The following is a 20779-nucleotide window of genomic DNA, read 5'->3' as shown; positions in this document are numbered from 1 at the left end:
TTGCATAAGAATATTTTGTTTGAGTTGGGAATTCTTACAGAGGTATAAGCGATCTTTGTACCATAAGGAATCATTTTTCCAGCTAAATGTATTAGATGTACTGGAATCTTGTTGTAACTTTCGAATAAGTGCCCACACTTCTTCATCATTCTTCCATTCCTCCCTTGCTTCGTTTATCTAGTCTGGTTGGATAATAGAAATGGCCCACAACAATGCTTCCACATCCTCATCCTTTCTTGAGAGTGCATCTGCCACCACATTTTGCTTCCCTTTTTTGTAGATGATTTCAAATTCATAACCCAACATCTTTGTGACCCACTTTTGTTGCTCTTCAGAGGATAATATTTGTTCTAAAAAGTATTTAAGGCTATCATGATCCGTTTTTACCTTGACATGTCTTCCCATTAGGTAGGGTCACCATTTCTTAAGTGCATGTAGTATTGCCAACATTTCCTTCTCATAAATAGCTTTGTGTAAAAACTTTCCCTTGATTGGATGACTTTCAAAAGCAATGGGTCTTTCATCTTGCATTAAAACAGCACCGATTCCATTTCCTGAAGCGTCACATTCTACAATAAAGGTTTTTGTGAAGTTCGGTGTAGCTAAGACTGGTGCTTGGCACATTGCCTCTTTAAGATGTTCGAAGGCCTTTGTTGCTTCTGGAGTCCATGAAAATGCATCTTTCTTCAATAATGTTATTAGAGGTGCTTCTATTCTCCCATAATTCTTAACAAACTTGCGATAATACCCTATCAACCCCGAGAAATCCTCACAGATGCTTTATGGATGTCGGGTTTTTCTATTCCTTAATGGCTTTAATTTTGCTAGGGTCTACCTTAACTCCTTCATGAGATACAATGTGACCCAAATATTCCACCTCTTGTACTCCAAAGAAACATTTGGATCTTTTTGCATATAATTGTTTCTCCTCCAATAGTTGTAGCACCCTGTCAACATGTTCAACATGATCCTTCCAAGGCTTGTTGTAGATTAGTATATCATCAAAAAATACTAGCACAAATTTTCTAAGGAATGGTTTGAAAATGGAATTCATCAAACCTTGAAATGTAGAAGGTGCATTGGTAAGGCCAAAAGGCATGACCAAAAATTCATAATGACCCTCATGAGTTCTAAATTCTGTTTGTGGAATGTCTTCAGAATTCATTATGATTTGATGATATCTTGAACGAAGATCCAACTTGGTGAAATAAATTGATCCATGCAATTCATCTAGTAATTCATCAATGACAGGAATGGGAAACTTATCTTTAATAGTGAGCTTGTTGAGCTCCCTATAATCCAGACACATGTGCCATGATCCATCCTTATTGTGCACCAATACTACTGGAGCAGAGAAAGAACTTTGACTAGGTTGGATTATACCAGCCTCTAGCATTTCTGCAACCATACGTTCAATTTCACTCTTTTGGGCATAGGGATATCTGTACAGCCTGATGTTTGGAGGAACACTTCCTGGAATCAGATGAATAGCATGATCATGATCATGAATAGGTGGGAGACCTTTTGGAGTCTCAAATACACTAGAATGCTCATCCAAGACTTTTGGGAGATCTAGAGAAATATATGATTCCGATGTGGAAACATATAGCGAACATAATTGTGCAATTACACCTCTTTGTTCCTTTTTTAGAAGATTTGTCATACCGTTAGAGATGATTATCTTTCCAGGTTTCCCTGCAATACCTCTTAATTCAACTTCCTTTCCTTCTGCATAAAATTTCATGAAAAGTTCTTGAAAATTAAAAGTTATTGTACCCAAGGATTGTAGCCATTGGACTCCTAGTACAACATCAACACCTCCCATTGGATTGGAAAGCATTGGGCTAGTCAATACATATTCTCCCATGGATAGCTTGATATTATGGCACTTTCCAGAGAAATTTATCGTTCCTCCATTTGCAACCATCACTTGACACTCTGGTGCTGGATATAGGAAGCAATTCAATTCTTTTGCTACCTTACAATGAATAAAATTGTGAGTACTTCCCGAATCAATCAACACTATTACCTTTTTCTTCTTGATTTGTCCTTCTATCTTGATGGTCTGAGGAGTGGTAATTCCAGCCAATGCATTACAAGATATGGCCAGATTCATTTCTTCTTTATCTAGGCTTTGTTCCTACAGAATATCCTCTTCTTTTGATCGTTCTTGCTCATTTTCTTCTTCCTCTTCACAATCTATGTCGAATAATTTCTTCTCAGTGCACTTATGACCTTTAGTGTATTTTCTATCACAAATGTAACAAAGCTCTTTTGCTCTTTTTTCTTCCAATTTTTGTGGTTTCAACCTTATAGGTTGTGGAAGACTAGGGGCAACAACACTTCCATCTTTATAGTTGTGAGTGGTATGCTTCCTGGTTGCCATAATTTTGCTTTCCATTTTTCTTGCTAACCTGAATGCCTTCTCTAATGAATCAAGTTCCAAAAGGCGAGCATCATGTTAGATATTATCCTTTAAAGTCCCTATGAACAGATCAATCTTATGCTCCTCTGGAATATTTTTTACCCTTATGTTCAATTTTTGGAACTCCTCAATGTGCTCCATTATTGAACCCTTTTGTTTGAGACTTATCAATTGGCTAAAAAAAGTGTTGCTTTTTGTATCCTCATAATGTGCTGTCAATTCTTTCGTAAAAATTGCCCAAGTGATAATTTGTTTACGAGAGAAAAGCCATTGATACCATACAAACTGATTTGGTTCCAAATATAAAGTTGCAATATGTACCTTTTGTGTGTTTTGCACATTATTAAGATCGAAAAATTGCTCCATCTGTAATATCCATGTTGCGGGATCCTTGCCATCAAACTTCCTCATATCGATTTTTAGAATATGGTGGGTCCTTGATCCAACATTAGAGCATATGAAATCATGATTAACATTTCTTTTATTCTCATCTTGAGTTTCCTTTACTACCCTTTCACCATTAGTAAGCATTTCTTGTAGAAACTTTGTCAAATCCGTCTTCAAATCTGTCTTCAAATCTTCCAAGCCTATCTTCAAATCTTCCATGCTTGTCTTTAAACAATCCATCATAGCTTCTACACCTTTCTTTAAACCATCCATATTAGCTTCTACATCTTTCTTTAAACCATCCATCTTAGATTCTGCTACTTTTTGTGCAAGTGACACTTGTTGCACTTGGTCTCGTAATTTTGATATATCATGTTGCATTTCTTCCTCTTCTTCATGAGTCATGCTAGAGCTTTCAGGTTGCCTACTAGGTGTTTGCATTTTATTTCCTTGGGGCATCAATTACTGATAATAATGCTTTACTATGCCCTTTGAATTCCTTCAAACTAATTTTTCAAACCAAGCTCATGCAAAAATTTAAAAAAAACTACAGACTTTTTTCTCACTTTGTAGGAGCTTGATATTGAATATGATGTATCTCTGTAATTTTAGATCATCTAGTTCTGAAATTGTGACCTCGAGTAGCCCTCTGCATCCTCTTTCCAATGCCACCAGTCTGATCCAAATTGGATTCTCCATGGAAGAGTTATGCCAAATCTCCCACAGTGACTTGATTACAGACTAGTTCAGTAGAGCGAACTTGTACAACATGCCACGAGTTAGTGTTTCGACCTTTGGCTCTGAAAAATATATACAAGAAACTATAGTCTGTCCTCTTTTTGTACCTTGCTACAAAATTTCAATCTGATGCTTAGAGAGAAAGTTATGATGATTTTCCCCAGGTCACCTGTTTGGACTGTAATTTAGGAGTTTGCACAAATACCAACTTCCTCAGATCATATCTCCGCAAATACAATGTGAAAAGCTCTGAAATTTGGATCCGAGGTTCAGTGCGATTTTTTCTCAAATGGATTGGTTTTTTAGCTTCTGAAACATTTCAGAAAAAAATTTATAGCAAAAATACCACAATGACCTATTTGGAGCAGTGAAACCTAGAATCCGAAGCTCTGATACCAAATGTTATGAAACCAGCTCACAAAAAGATAGAAAAGATAGATCAACGCCTTAGAATTCAGCCTCTTCAATGGGGAAACCTCCTTTACATTACTTAAATGAACAATTCTTGGATGATACAAATGACAAAACCTCCTTTCTATATATAGGAGTCTAAGGAGTCACAATATAACCCAGCCGACCTAACAATAATAATATAAAGCCACAAAAATAACAATAGAGGGATTCTATGGGGCACAATAATAACAATATGGGGACAATAGGGGCACACAAATATTAATAAGGGATACAACTACAATAGTAATGGGGTAATCACTAGTATTATAGGGACCTAACAAAGTATATCATTAACCTCCTCTTGCTTCTCTTGTGACTATATGATTTGGTCATTATTTGCCTTACAACTCCTTATCTCTTTCTCCAAGATCCTCAACGTATCGGCTAAATCAGAAGTGTGCCCCACACCATCTGCTCATCTGATGCAAAGGGAGATTCTACGTAGTCTACCACCTTTATAGCCATTTGATCTGTTTCTTCCTACAATGCATAATATGTCATATAAACCAAATCACAATAAATTGGCGTACCTTACTATAGCTTGGGGAAGATACTTTGTCTGCAAGATCGCCAAATCAGCATGGTACATGTATAACATAATCATAACAGCGTATAGACATGCAAAAATAAATTAATCAACACATAAACATCAACCTAACTAGGATCTAGTCATCAATGCAAGGCCATATCAAAAATGCATGCTATGACCTCATGCATAACAACAACCATTACCCCATTGTACACATTGATACATGCAACTGACAATATTCATAAGCAATGCCTAACCAACTAAAAATACACGTAACTGTATGTAGTCGGATATAATCAATCAGTTCTTGCAATCAACCTACAAGACTGATACATGTAATCAAAATATTCAAAATGTAACCTAACATACAAGGATGTAAGTAAGTGACATAAAATTAACATGTAAGCAACAAATAACTATATACAATCAGTCACATACTCATTTCGAATACTCTTCATGAAATCAATAGAAAATTCTCCATGATAACCATACTACAACCCTAATCCATCATCAAGCAAATGAAACAAGTATATAAGTATAATAGACAAACGCGCAACTAACATGCATGCATGACCAACACACATTCAACCCATTCAGTTTGAGAGTTAAGCCATGCTTTGATACCACTCTGTAACACCCTCCTCTGACATCCACCCAAGTTACCATGCCAACTGGGGTAAACATCAGATGAGAGACCACTATGATCAGATTCAACCTCCTAGGTGACCTTAAGGAAGTGGAATCTATGGAAAATCACATACAACCATCCAACACCATCAGCATAACCCTCAGGAGACAAGTCAGCCACTCAGATAGCCTGTCCCTGGGTCCCACGACTATTTTGGACAATTTAAGGCTTAGTCGCTCTCATGCTATGGGTGATGGAGCGACCAAATACCTAAAGTCACTTTCATAGGATTATCTGCCAATGACGGTGGTTGAAACTTGCTAGTTCTTTTCCAGGGACTCTAGGATTTGGGCCACATTTTCAGGCCGAGAGCCTAGGCCATTGCCCAAAATGCAATGAAGTGTTAGAATTAAGTAAAGTACAGGTAAACAATGATGCAAAAGTAAATAGTTGGTCAAGTCCTTAACTAGACCCCTACTAGCCATGATAGGAATTTCTTCAAACAGATCATTGACATGTAACCTACATGTGTAAATAACAGAGTTAAGTGTAGAGATCTCTTACTTATCTTGGAATCACCATGAACCATTGTTTCCTCATGGAATTTGCTGCCTTATCACTTATTAGGTCATAGATACAATATCCATTCAAATAAAAATAAAAACATGCTAAGAGACAAACATAGTTGCTGCCATAAGATGAACATATAACCAACATAATATGAACAGAATTACAATAAACATATCAACGATCAAAATCCATATATACACCAATAAATATACACATGAAAATAAATGCAATGAATTATTAATCAATGCAATGAACCAACCGAAGATGGGAGTACCACGTTCCACCTCAGCATAGATTGGTTGAGACAAGTCTCTCTTCAGCCAATCAACCTCATGCCATATTCCAAGCATGAATGTGGGCCTCATATAACACATCAAAAACACTAATCAATATGGATGCCACCGGATTTTTCTGCCTACACCGTGAGGAATTTGAGTGCCTCCTAGTCTCTTAGGCTTTACCATGCATCTGTAGTCTAATTCAGTAATCACTAGGCCCTACACCAAGACATACTCTCCAAGATTTAACATGTATTCCATCTTGGAATCACTAGGTCCAACAGAGAGAAAATCCACCTCTTGGATTTACTGTATATACCGCCATTCACCAGAATGGATTCCTAGGCCCACCGAGTCACACAATCTGGCTTTACCGCAACCCACAGTCCGGTTCAGGGTTACAAGGCTAGTGGCTTCGTGAATCCTTAGTCTGGTTCAGGGACGACTACCACCATGTGTTTTTCAATTCAGAGATCCACCCCACTCAACTTCGAATCCAATCCGTCCATCCCACATAAACCACATGAGAGAACCCATCTCATCAAAGCTATTAGGAAATGGCATGGCTAGGATGAAAATACATTCAGACCTGGAAAAACCAATGCCATGGTAGAAAATAAAGACATGCAATCCCATGCATGCCAAATATAACAAGGAAAATACACCTGCAAGTTGATACTTGCAATGAAGCCTATTGTAGCTATTTGATATTGCCTTTCCTCGCTTGATCTTTGCTTCCTCTTCCCTTCTTTTCCTTTCTTGCTCCAATGCCAAAGTGCTCCAAGAAAACTCTAAGTGTCCAAGAGTATGAGAGAGAGAGAGAGAATAATGAGAGAGCTTCAAATCTAAACTGCAAACGGTTACCAACTGATCCTCATAATCCTTTTTATGAATGAGGCCTCCATTTTATTCATTTTCCATTATTTTCCTTCATTTTCCTCCTCACATGCAACGTGTGACATTTCACCTCCTTTTTCTCCTAATATCCATTACTTTAATAAATAATTGTGCCAAAAATGCCATTTTTCCTTTCCAAAGCCTTCGCCATTGCCTTTTCCAATTTCCTTAGCCATAAAAAACCAAATGAACGCACAATAGGATGCCGTGCCCAACATTCAGCTTGGAATAAGTGTCCCATTCATCCATGGTTATTGTTTTTAACTTTTCTTACATGAAATTTTCTCCATGACTGTTACATCAAAGGGTGTTCAAAGTTGGGAATCATGAGCTTAGAATTAAAAGAGATGGGATCTACTTCCTCACTAGTTTGTTAAGAAAAGTTGCATGAGATAATTTGATAGGTGGAAGGGTTGATCCCAGAACCACAGGTGATTTGATTATTGGATTTTTCACCCTAGGAACACCAAGGGTTACCAATAAAATTTTGATCGACAAGGTGAGATGGAGACCATTATGGTCTATCCTATGGATAATTGTTCAATTGGAAAGGGGTAAAAGTCAACCTATAGTGACTAAGGCCTAGATATAGCTAGCATTAGATTGTATACAACCATAGGTATTTAACTGGTGTGAGAGTCTTCTCATGCATGTGAAATCAGAACTTAGAATAGTTAATACTAGAGCCCAAAGAGAATTTGGGTTTGGTACACTGATTGTCTCTTTTTTCCGAGAGAGAGCGTCGATGATGAGGTCATAGGTGAGTCTGGTGGTAGATGGTCCCAAGTAACCAATAATACAAAGGTGGGGTCAATGGATGCCTCAAATAGGAGGGGGACTAATTACGATATATTTTGATGAAAACTTCTTCGCACGGTTATAGAGAAAGATCCCTATGATAGAGGATTTTCCATATGCAAGGATGAACTATACAGGGGACCTGAAAATAGTACTATGAGCAAGTACTCAGTGGGGGCTAGTAGATAAGAAGATAGATCAATGACAAAGTTTTTTTTGACTTTTGAATTTTATGAAATTTTTTTATTTGGATGTAGCAAACTGACACGAGTTTTGGCATGACACAGATGTATCACAGGTTCATCGTGCACGAATGCTTCGAGGAGCTAGACACAATGAGAAGTTGACAAGGACTAGAGCAACAATAGGGGTTGTGATAGTCTTCGAAGAGGGAGATGATACATAGAGCCTTAGAGAGGTAGCAAGAAACATCGAGGGAGTGACGAGTGGGTGTTATGCATCTTCCCATGATGAAGATACCTATTCATCTATCGAGGCACACAATGGGTATGACAAAGAAATTTTTGGTACCTCTTAGGAGGATAGCAAGAGTAGTGATGTGCTATCATGACCAACAAACTCAATAGGATTAGAACTTTTCAGTTTAGGGTGTCATGTGGGATCTATAGAAACCATTTTGTATACTGAAAACACCTAAGTTTTGGGGGTTTTCAATGTTACTAAAACTTGGCATTATATATATATCTATATATCTATATATATATGTATATATATATATATATATATATATATATATAGATATATATCTATATATATATATATATATATATATATATATATATATAATATTTTGGTGTTTATGGTATATTTGATGTTTTTTTTGTAACTTTTTTTATGGAAATGTACACACATGCTTGTAACTATAATGAATGTGACAAATGCCAATCTAACACATAATTTTCTAACAAATCAACTAATGCATTAGATGCCCTTGAAACATGCTCATAAGTGATAAACTCAAAATTTTGTTCCAAAAGACAAACCCTTAAAAATTGACAAAGCAATATTGGATGATGAATGTGATAATGATTATTCAAATGCATAACCACCAGTTGGGAGTCTAACCTAACCACTAAGTGTGAAATGTCGAGAGAAATAGCCTCTAAAAGGAGTTTGATAACTGCAGTGTACTCGACAACATTATTAGTAGTGTGACCAAGGAAGACTCCACTAGAACTAAGTAGGTCTAAGGTAGGTGTATAAAGCACCAAAGAAACTAATGCAATGTGTTGAGTATGATGATTGGTGCCATCTGCATATCCAATGTATGATGAGGGTGATAATGACATTTGTGTAAAAGAGACAAGCATGAGGAAAATAACCATATTTAGCCAAAAATAATAAAATAAAATAAGCACAACAAAAGAGATAAAAATTTATACATAAAGTTACAAAGCATATGTTAGTGGAATGTTAGGCATAATACTTTTTCAGATAAACCTCGTTGTGGGATTCAACCAGTGGATTTATATCTCACTCTATAAGTTCATTGGCCCCTTTAGAAAGGACTCGTGTGACAATAAAAGGACCAATCCACATTGGTTGAAAAGTTCCTACCTTTAAAAGGCCATTCTTCTGGTCGTAAGAAAGAAAAATATCACCCTATTGGAAATACTGGGGCTTAACATGTTTGTTATATTGAGCTTTGACTCATCACTTGTGAGTTTCGAGAGCTAGTGCAACATCTCGGTGAGTTTCATATAACTGATGAAGTGATAACAAAAATTCATCCCTAACAGAATCATCAATTCTAGTATAGGGATTTATGATTGATTGAACAAATAAGAAACCCTCTCATGTTTTCCCAAAAACCTAGGGCAAATAGATTAAGGGATCTATTGTTTTATGATCAGATACATTCAACAATGCAAACAATTAGCTAGAATTGAGAAAGTGAAGGTGAAAGATACCTTGCTTATCCTTTCATGTAGATAAGTTGGAGTAATTAGTGTGGTTGAGAAGCATTCCCAGCCAACCCCAAGGACCAATCCTACACATAAAGAGAAAAAGCATAACCTTCATAACATATAAACCTTATCAAGCCAAATTATTAACAAATGACTAGAAATACATTGTTGAATACATCAATATAAGGTCATAATCCAAACTATTGTTCAATAAAAAAAATATGCATAAGTAATGAACAATAATATGGAAGAAACAATGGTAGATCTATATATTAAGTGAGTATAAGGAATATTACAACCATAAGTAGTTGTATCATGACATCCTCCAACTCCGAGTTCCATAAAATCTCAAGCAATATATCTACAACATAACAATACATGAATTCTGATCCCAATCTCAATGGCCTAGCCTCAAATATATAAGAACGGGGAGGCTATAAATATTACCAAATCACTCCTTAAGAAAATTTTGGGACAAATTCATAGGATGGAATATGTTTCTTCAACTTTATTGCTTTATCCCACTTTATGGGCTTTGTTTAAGATAGGCAACATCTACGGATGACTTTGAGGTGATCTTCTTCCACCTTTTTAGAGTTTTCTTGAGTGAACAATGGAGCCACAATGAGTTAAATCATGATTTTTGCTCATGGATACGTGAAATTTTGGTAACACAAGCTTTGTGAAGATATGGAGTGTTACTAGCTTGGGTGAAGCAGGTTTCTGCACTAGGGCCTGCATTATAATGCTTTGATTTAGTCTTGCAAGGTGCGTTATAGTTTCAAAAGGCCTCAAAAGGGGTGTAATTTAGGAAAGTGTGTGATATTATCCTTTGAGTTGATGAGGAGGTATTTTCATGAATCTTAGCTTGACCTTAATCCAAAATTTGTCAAAGTCCAAAATTTCTTTAATAAAGAAATTTCACAGAACCTTGAGCCCTAGAACCTTGCCTATTGACCATTTCTAATATACATACTTTTACCAACCATATATTTTCATCCTGGAGACCTTTTTTAGACTTCAACATACCATTGGAAAGTTATTTTTGAGAACTATCAAACTATGCTACTTTTGAGAACATATGAGTTGGTCTGCCGAGGTAGAAATTCCTTCAAAGCATGGGAATCCTAACCAACATAACTATGAGATTTATAGCTTCCTTATTTAACCTATTACAATGATGGTTGATGAGCCAATTAATTATTCCTAAAAGGACCAACTAACTAATACACATTAATTTATCAACCCGAGGTTTCATTTTTCTATTTCAAGGTTATCGACACAATTTATGCAAGAGAAATGTTGGTATGACTAGTTACTGCTATCCTATTAAAAATAAAAGTTGCAATATCAAATAAATCAACTCGGAATGAAATTTCTAATTATAGAAAACTATTCAAAACATTAAATTCTAAATGTTTCACAGGGAAACAATAAAAGAAAACCTATTGAACATCAAGTTGTTTCTTAGGGAACATCAACTACATAATAGAAAAACAATATTGCAAAATCATAACATCAAAAGTGATTAACTAAGAAAGATAACGAACTATGATAATCTATAGGAAATGAAAATAAATGAAAGTAATCTTAACATATTAACTATAATAAATCTATTCTGTAACAATCTCGATAAACCCGATTGAAAACAGAGCATTTGATTTAACAACAAACAATGAGAAATTAAGAATAATTGTGTAAAGGGAAATAGATGAAACAGGAGAATCAAAAACCATTTTAATGATACAAGTGAAGATAGTGTTGTTTCTAGGATTGGGCCCAAATCACCAGAATCAAACTTCCTTATGAAAATAATCAAGACAACAGATTAACTTTGAGTAATAAATGCTTCCATTCAATTACAAAGAACCAATTACAATCAATGTCTTCACAAGTCTAAGCTTACGTCAAAAAAAATGTTACAACTAAACAACCCCTTTTGAGGGTTAATGGAAGTTTTTATATCATGATGGTAAAAGATAAGAAAAAAGAATCTATTTATGATAACGAGTGATCTTGAGAATCTAAAGATTCTTAGGATGCTCATTTAAGCTACAAATATCTTAATGCATCCAGAGGACTAGGTCGAAGGCTCATCGTTAACTATTTTTCTCCAAACAAAGTATAATGCCAATCGATCAACCTAGGAAACAACATCAAATGCCAATGCATCAATAGATTCTTGTCCAAAATAAGGATCCATTCGTAAGTAAATAACACTTTAATGGTCAAATCCATTCATAAAAATAATAAAATAATAAATGCATATAAAACACTACTAGAATCCATACTACATAAGTTATCATATCCTAATTATAAAAAATACTTAGAAAATAATATGAAAACTAAGAAGTAAGGAAAGGAAATTATGACAATTATGAGGCCCAACATCACCCCCCAACTGACCTTTTTGCATGACCTCATGCAAACAAATGATTAATATGTAAGGCAGTTAAGGAGTAAGCTTCATAAGCTTCCTCTCCTCTATGCCTGAATCCATTTCTACTTTGGAGTTCTTCAAAAGCCACATACTTACCTGCTTCTGATAAGTCATAATCATATTTATAAAAAGACTGAGGGCACCAGATCATGGGACATCTATACCTGCATCTTATCCAATTGATACCTCTTTCCAATACCAAGTGAACATAGTCCTCTACTTTGGTCATGGCATACTGAAAATTGTGGTATCCAAAGGGCTCTTTATTCTTGACTTCATTAGGTGATGCCTGCCATCTCACTTTAGCTCCATGAAGAGCCTCATCTCTGATATCTTCCAAATATTCCATCCCTGAATGAAAGACATCATAATGAATATGTGCAAGTGAAGAATCAACACTAGGTTTTTCTATGAATATACCATGACAAATGTGTGTGCGAAAGGGGTTATTAGGATCCCCTCTAAACCAAAGATCAAGACCATTCTCTCTCCTCTAGAAGGAGTGATAATTTTTTTCCCATTTTACCTAGCCCCTGGAAAATGATATGAAATCCTAAAATTGAATGTCTCCAATAAATGGGATAGTATTTTCTTCCACATGCTCTTCCAAAAAGAAAGTATGCATATATAATTCACACAGAAGATATTGTGTATACTCATCCTGTTTGTGGAAAGTAGAAATGAAATCCAGTACATTTCTAAACTCATATGGTTGTCTAGATTGTATAGCTTTAAATTTGAGCAACATATATCACTCAAGTAAATACAAAGCATAATTTTGAGCTAGGGACTTGCATGCCAAGGCATCTGAATAAATGGAGCATATTTCCTTTGCTTTCTCTGCAACCTTCTTAAGGTAGTCCTTTAAATTTTGTACTTTCTTCTCAGATGCCCTTAATTGTGCATAGGTCTCATCTTCTATTGTTTTCATTGCTCTAAATCGTTGGATCAAGTTTTGATGTTCCCTCCAAGGCACCACTTCTCCCTGATATCTTGCTATGGTCTCCTGTTGTTTCTCCATAGTTTTGTGCAAGACTTTAATGGTTGCCTCTACAATCAAGGGAGTATAGGGAGTCACATCCTCTATTTGTACTCCTCTGTCATTAAAGGTAAATGGTGAATCAGTATGAGTTCCTACTTCAACAAGGCTAGGAGGAGCATCAATCATGTGTACCTTAGAGTCATTATGAGTTCCTATTTCGACAATGTTAGGAGGAACATCAATCATCTCTACCTAAGAGTTACTTTGAGTTCCTAATATGGTAGAAACAAGAAAAAAGTGTGTCTGGGTAATTGATTCATTAGAGATAGGCATGCAATCTGATGAGCCTCATCATTGGGTAACTATATGGACCTTAATACACCTCCAAGATTATTTAAATAAAATCTTCTCATAACTCCTTACATATTTTGATTATATTTTGCTTAATGAGATGAGTAAAAGTGATATGTTATGCCTAGTGGAATAATGTGCATTGATGGCAGGTTTTCATGAGAAAATCATGTCAATTTTGGCTAAGTAAGGGTAGAAACTTGAAAAGGAGGAGAGATTGTAGGAGATAGATCCTCCTCATTTACTCCTCACTCATTCGAATATTCCTCCATCAATCACACTAGCTCGGAGTTGCAAGCAACTGAGTCATGAAGATCAAAAGGTAGATGAGCCAATGACACTTCTAGTTCATCTTGAGTTTGGGAGCCGAGCCTCCCTAGATCTAAGGAAGTCGTTGGAGACTTCAGTGGTCTAAATAAGGAGTCCTAGAGCCTCATTAGGATTCAATTTTTTTATGTAAAATTCAAGACTTGTGAAAGACATTGTTATGTAAAATTCTGATTTGATAATGAGAATGAGCATTTCCTTGATCTAGCATTGAGTTGACTTAGAGGGCTGAAGCTCTTGGGTTAGGGCCCAACCCTAGTAGCAAAGGCTCCTCTTCACGTGTTTGTATGCTTAGTTGATTTCATAAATTAGTGGTTGAATTGTCTTTAGCATCATTTCATTGCAAGTTGTTGTGGATTTAATTAGTTTGCTTCCATTTGTGCATTGCTTCAACATTAGCTTAAGAAAATAAAGGAATATCAAAAAGTTGATAGTAGGTACCTTTGGCCTCACTTCTCCCTTCAGGGACCTGTTGTGGCCACCAACAACCCCCCTTCTTCTTTAGTATTAGCAATAACACTATAGAAGTGGGGACCCTTAGTAAAAATTCAAAAAATTTTATAATTTTTTTTTGTATTATACTCCTTAAAATACATCGCATGGAGAAGAGTGAAACATTTCTTTATGAGCACAATAAAAAACTGTGAAGAAGCGACGCGAAATTCATCGCATCGCATACATTAAGAAGCGCCCATAAATGAAAGAAATCTCTGATGGCCGATATGCGACATCGCATATCGCAACATCGCATAAACAGCACACAATAACTTAACAAATTGCAACGATCTGCGATCTGCGATCTTGCGATAAGCGCGATGCTGCGATCTTGCGATAAGCGCGATGCTGCGATCTTGCGATAAGCGCGATCTGCGATCTTGCGATAAGCGCGATGCTGCGATTCTGTGATAAACTGATCAGGAAACTCTGCGATGACACATCTTGATAATGCGATCCGCGATGCTGCGATGCGAGTCGCAGAAGTCACCCATCGCAAATTTTCCTCGGCTCAGCATTCAAGAAAAGCTGTCCCTAAACCAAAAATTGGGCGCGCGCCTTAAAGGAAATTAATGAATGTACGCCAAAGTATTCATGAAGGACAGTTTTGTGTTTTTCGAAGAGTCAGTTCACTATGGGTGTCATGATTTTATACATTCGTAGAGCTTAGAGCTTTCGTGTCAAAATTTATTATCATTACTCTTTTCCTTTGCATGAACTGCAAAAATAAAGAACAGGAAACAACATGAAGCAATGTGCAGGAAACATCTAAGGAAAAGGGAAAGCGTCAATGCTCGGAGAACAGAGAAGAGATGTCCTCATAAACGGATACCGCATGCAACAGAAACACAAATTTCAGAGTATTACTGAATAGATGCTGGTATCAATAGGCGATTCAACACTCAAGGTCAAAAGCTCAAAAAAGCAGCATGTTTTACAAAATTCTGAAGCTTATGCCCAGTAAAGGAAAAAGCGCTAAAGAGGGAAAACGCACCAAAAAGGCCCGGATCAAAGAATGGAGGCAGTTTTGGATGTGCAATTAGCGCCAATCGCGCAACGCTAAGAAAATTGTTCAGAAAGCAAAGTACCTAACTTGCTTAGTCATCCACGAGTCCGGAAACCGAGATAGCAAAAACAAAAGCAACTTGAGAGAAATTTGGGTTGTTACTAGTATATACGCAGTAAATTCGCACAGGCAGAGGATGATTCCCAAAATTATCTTCTAGTTTACTAAAAAGTGGTGCCAGCGCTTGCCATTTCTATTTGCGTAGCTCAAGCAAAAACAGAAAACAACCAGCCGACTCTTCCCAGGCAAATGTTGCATGCTCGCAACACTAAGGAGCAAATGCAGAAATAGTTAGGAATTAGATTCAATTTTTAGAAATAAGTTTGCTTAGGTAAAGGGCGATCATTTAAACCGTATCCTAAATTTATGTAATTAAGTTATTTAGTTAGCAGTATTTAAACACTTCTCATGCATTTAGAGAAGGGTCTAGAAATTTGTCAAAAACTTGTCCTCAAAACATGCACTTCTGCACCCTCAGAGGAGGTTTTGATGAATGAATGGATCAAGGTTTATTGATGTTTTCATTTGATATCTGCTACTGATGTTGCACTTCTGTACTCTTGGTAGATATTAGAACAAGGAGAGATAAATCATTGTTGCTTGAGGCTTATGAGTAGGACCAGTCATAAATGGTACTTTTATCTCTTGACCATTTCTGCTTATATTCTTAAAGTGATATACAATTTTTAGTTGTTTATATGTTATTGCATGAATGTTTGAGTTACCATTTGGCACTTTTGTACGGTGGAGCCATTTATTTATGTTTGATATATGAATAACTTATTATGCGATATGCTGTTCACAACTGTTTTGCCTAACTTTTTATGCAAAGTGGTTCATCTTAATTGATTTCCATTCTTATGATAGCTGAATGATCTTTATTACCAGTTATTATTTGAAATCTCTTTAGATCGCATAATAGAAGAAATATATCCCGGGTTAGCATAGATTAGATGTGCTGTTTTCATTAGATTACAATAGCATAGAATTAGATTAAAGTAGCTTAGATTAGAACTCTTAGATCAACATCATCCAACTCTACACACACACACACCCTTAGATTGGGAAACTGGTCCCATTATCCCCAGTCGGACCCGCTATACCAAACGAATAAGGAGCTGCCAACCAAGGTCCGGACCGGGTGGGTATCCCCCTTGTTGTCGACCCGATTTTTGGGGCTTCAACAGGACCATGGTTTGAGGAAATAACTCCTATGCAGCCCCAAAAAGATGGAATTCTGATTTCTTATGGAATTTAGGGTTTTCTGTTACTTAAACTAGCATTTGACTAGTTTTTAGAATATTATTTAATTGTCATTTCTGATATCTTCAGCCTTGCACTAGATCTCCTAAAGGTTTCACATTATTCTGCAAGTTTTCCTGTGCATGAAATAGGCAACTAGATAATGAAATTTTGTTTTTATTTAGTTAATTGAATCTTTCTTGTTTGACATGATTTATGGATAAATGTTAGTGATTGATGTAGTGCAGGATTTTCAGCAGTGCAAAGAGATTTCATGACCAACAACCCCATCCTAGCCTCATCCATCTATGATTATCACTTTTTCCACTAAGTCCCTTCACCAAATTCATCATTCCATAAGAATACTTCTCCAAGCTTGTTGAGAAAATCCAACCATCTCACAAACTCTGTTTTGAGCTTTGAAGGAGTCTTAGGCACTCCCTTGCCTCATTTCTCCCACCATTCACCTTCCCTAAGCCCTACACCACCTTCCAAATCCATCCTCTTGCTGTCGACTGTATCTTGTAGGAATATAGGGGATCCTGTAGGAGCATTAGAACATCCTGTACGAGGCCTTAGGACATCCTAAAGGTTGACTTGTAGTGGCCTGTTTTGAGGCTGAATTGTGGAAAAAACACCTAGGAAGATAGGAGAAGACCCCTACTTTCCTCCCAAGCCATCTGACCATTCACCATCATCCCTAATCCACCTGCGACATCACCAAGAGAAGTTAGCATTCACATTTTAACACAAAAAGACAAAAAGGAAAAAAAAGTTATTTTGGTCATCTACATGCACAAGAATAGAATGTTTGGATGTTTCAAATTGCATGCCTCGGATAGTAGGATTACACACATGTTAACTTAGCATTCTTTTGAAGAAAAGCCTCTTAGAAGTTAGTTAGATGAATGGTGTGTTTAAGCATTTGATTTCAGTCTTTTCCTTACTACAGTAGACAAGAGTTCATTTAGTGTAAATTTCGCTTTTTCCTCATTGATAATCAAGCTTCTTCTGAATCAATATAATGCTGGTTTGAGAAACCATAGTGGTCTATTGCCAACTTAGCAGTGATAAAGAGTGGACCCATTGCATCTACTTGTGTATACAACACTGTCACCTCCAAGTTTGTACGAACCCCAAGTTGATAAAGTAAAGTTGGTAGCCCCAAGAGTTGAAGCATTCTTGCTGCAATACTAGTGCTCATCACTTTTTGGCGCCATTTTAGGGGAGGTGTCTGAGTAAGATGTGATTTATTCTTTCTTTCTTCCACTTCTTATCTATGGCATTATGTTATTAGCTTCATTTCTACAAAAGTAATTGTAATTTAGTTTACTTTCTTTTCCATTCTGCAAGTAAGATTTCATCCAAGCAGTTAGTTTCCATTCAGTTTGTGATTTCAATTCTACAATTAGTCTCAAAGGTTTAAAAACACACAAAAAAAACACACTTCTTTCATGCCTCATAGGAATAGGGATAACTTAGGAAAATTTCTAGCAAATACCCCCACCACTTCAAATAGCCAACCTTCCCTCTTCTTCGGTGCCTGTGAATTGGAGAACCCCTTAGTTTAACAGCCAGAGATATTTGAAGAGCTTATAGGGGGATAAGAAGAAGGAGAACCCATTCCAACTCACCTAATGGCTGAAAATAGAAATGACAGAGGAGATAGATAAAGAATTGAGGGTGCCTTTCCCATCAGAGAAACTAATGGGGATACCAAGATGACAAACATAAGCCCCTCTGCTCTTCCACATTTCCATGGCCTGACCTCAGAAGATCCAAACACTTTCTTGTTTGTGTTTGTTGTCATATGCAGAAATTATGATTACACCACTGATGAGCAGAACTTAAAACTATTCCCATCCACTCTCAAGGATGCAACTTTGCATTGGTTCATGGGTTTACCTGGGGATAGCATCACAACCTGGTCTCAAATGCAGCAAGCCTTCAACGAAAAGTATCGATACTATTGCAGGTCTGAAGACACTAAAGAGGAAATTTTTAGGATGACCTTAGGGCATGATGAATCCCTAGAGGATTATGAAGAAAGATTCCAGCTTAGCAACAAAAGGGCCAGGTACACACTTGAGTCACTGAATCTAGTCCTACTCAAAAGGTTAAGGGAAGATATCCTAGATACCCTAAACCTACTAGCAGGAGGGGATATCTACCAGCTACCCTATGAAGATATCAAGACTGTCTTTAGGAATCATTCTAGGGCAGATAGGAAAAATGGTAGGGTTAGTCAACCAATGGCTAGCCCATCCTCTTCCAACACATCCATCAAAGGTGAAATTGGAAATATGCTGGAAGATTTCAAGAGTGAAATGCTACAAACCCTTGCCATACAAATGGACACTATGCACATCAAGATAAAGCAGGAGGAAGCATAGAGAGCATTAGACATTTTCTACGCTAGATACACAAGGAGGCACCCTAGGAATGAATGTCCATTAAATCTGATTGAAATCTTCTTGGTATGTGAAGAAAACCACTCCACAAACAAGTGCCCTTCTCTAGCTGGACTAAAATATGTGTATTAGGGAACTGAAGGGATTACTGAACAACTCTGCTACATAAATCAAAGGAGACCTCATGGGCCTCGGCCACACTAGCAGGGCATGCAAGGGTCATCCCATGCATATTACAACCCTAACCAGAACGCATTCATTCCCTCTTGGGGGTCCCCTGCTCATCCCTCCTGGTCTACACCTCCTCCTTGGTATTTTTCACCTTAGTACCATTCCCAGCCGACTAGCCAATCATTTTAGCCATATGTTCCACCACAACCTCAGTGGAATGGCCACCCCAGGGGTGGAGCTCCCCATACAACAATGCTCCAGCTTTATTGCCTTCACCACCTGCTCAACCAAAAATTTTACACCCTAATCCACCTAAATAACCTCAGATGCCTGCCCAGCCAAATCCAAACCCAAACAACAGAAAGGCACAACAAGTGTATAGTGGAGAAACATCCTACCCTGCTTATGCTATGGAGATTCAGGAAATCAGCCTGAGATCTAGGAGAGTACTCCTGGACAACCAACCTCCATCTCCACCTAGGGAGAGTGAGGATGAAAGAGACGAAAGCATGCCTAGAGTGAATCTACCACCCTTTCATGAAAGATTAACTCATCTAGTCCATCCTATCCCAGAAGAGAATGAAATTCCGGGTGAATTAAAAAACGTATGTGTCAAAATTCCACTTCTCCAAGCCATCAAGGATGTACCTATTTACAAGAAGTTGATTAAAGAGAAGTGTTTCAGCATCTAGGGAGGTGAAAAAGAGACACCCCTATCATTAATGTCATTGGACAACTGTCCAATTTAATGTAGGGGCAGGAAATTTGCCCAAAGTTTTTGGACCCTGGAAGCCCTGTAGTAGATGTGCACATCAATGGAACTATTGTCCCACACACTTTGATTGATTTGGGGGATGCCATTAATGTAATGACTAAGGACACCATGCTTAAGCTCAATCTCTAGGGGTCATTAAGAAAGACCACAACAGCCTTGCAACTTACATACAATTCCATAGTGACACCTGAGGGGATTGTTGAGGATGTGATGGTCTCCATTGACTCTTGGTAGTACCCTATAGGCTTCCTAGTTCTCCAGTCTAAGGCCAAGCTTACTAGTTATCCTCTTATACTCGAGAGGCGTTGGTTGGCCACTGTCGATTCCTACATCAGCTGCAGGGCTGGAAATATGACTATAAAAAATGGGCATCTGTACAAGTAGTTAGTCTTGTACCCTCCCGCTCAGCCATCTCTAGAACATGAATTACCTTTATGGATAGAAGAGGAGGAAGAAGATGAATTCTACGAAGCCCAACTCTATACCTTAGAAACATTGATGGGAGGAGGACAACCGGATGGAGATGATTTGATTGAACACATACTCCAAAGTCCAACTCCCAGCACCTTGTCCTTAGATGAAGTAGTAAAGGAAACCAGTAGAAACCATTAGATTGATCTATGCTTAGCTGATTCAAATCCTACCCGTGTCAAAACCATAGAATTCGGCCCTGAAATAATTTTGAAAATCAACTCCTCTTTCTGTACACCAAGAAGAAAAGTTGTGCAACATGCTAAAGGAACATCTAGATGCCTTTTCTTGGAGTTACAAGGAAATGAAGGGAGTGCACCCCTCGGTGTGTACTCACCACATTTATACCAAAGAAGGTTGCAAACCAGTCTGACAACCCCAAAGGAGAATGAATCCAACTCTCAAGGATATAGTCAA

At 37.3% G+C, this 20779-nt stretch overlaps 1 pseudogene; it reads right to left on the bottom strand.

Moving 5' to 3' along the window:
* LOC149170240 (putative pyridoxal 5'-phosphate synthase subunit PDX1) overlaps positions 1 to 12420 on the bottom strand; it is a 123125-nt pseudogene extending 110705 nt beyond the window's left edge.
* Between the last annotated feature and the right edge of the window lie 8359 nt (positions 12421 to 20779).

Source organism: Pinus tabuliformis, chromosome 4_2 (assembly GCF_031772625.1).
Source record: "Pinus tabuliformis cultivar Carrire ecotype Pingquan chromosome 4_2, CPIR1, whole genome shotgun sequence".
Classification (NCBI taxonomy): Eukaryota; Viridiplantae; Streptophyta; class Pinopsida; order Pinales; family Pinaceae; genus Pinus; species Pinus tabuliformis.
Note: the sequence above shows the minus strand (reverse complement) of the source record. Positions and strands in the feature narration are given on the sequence as shown.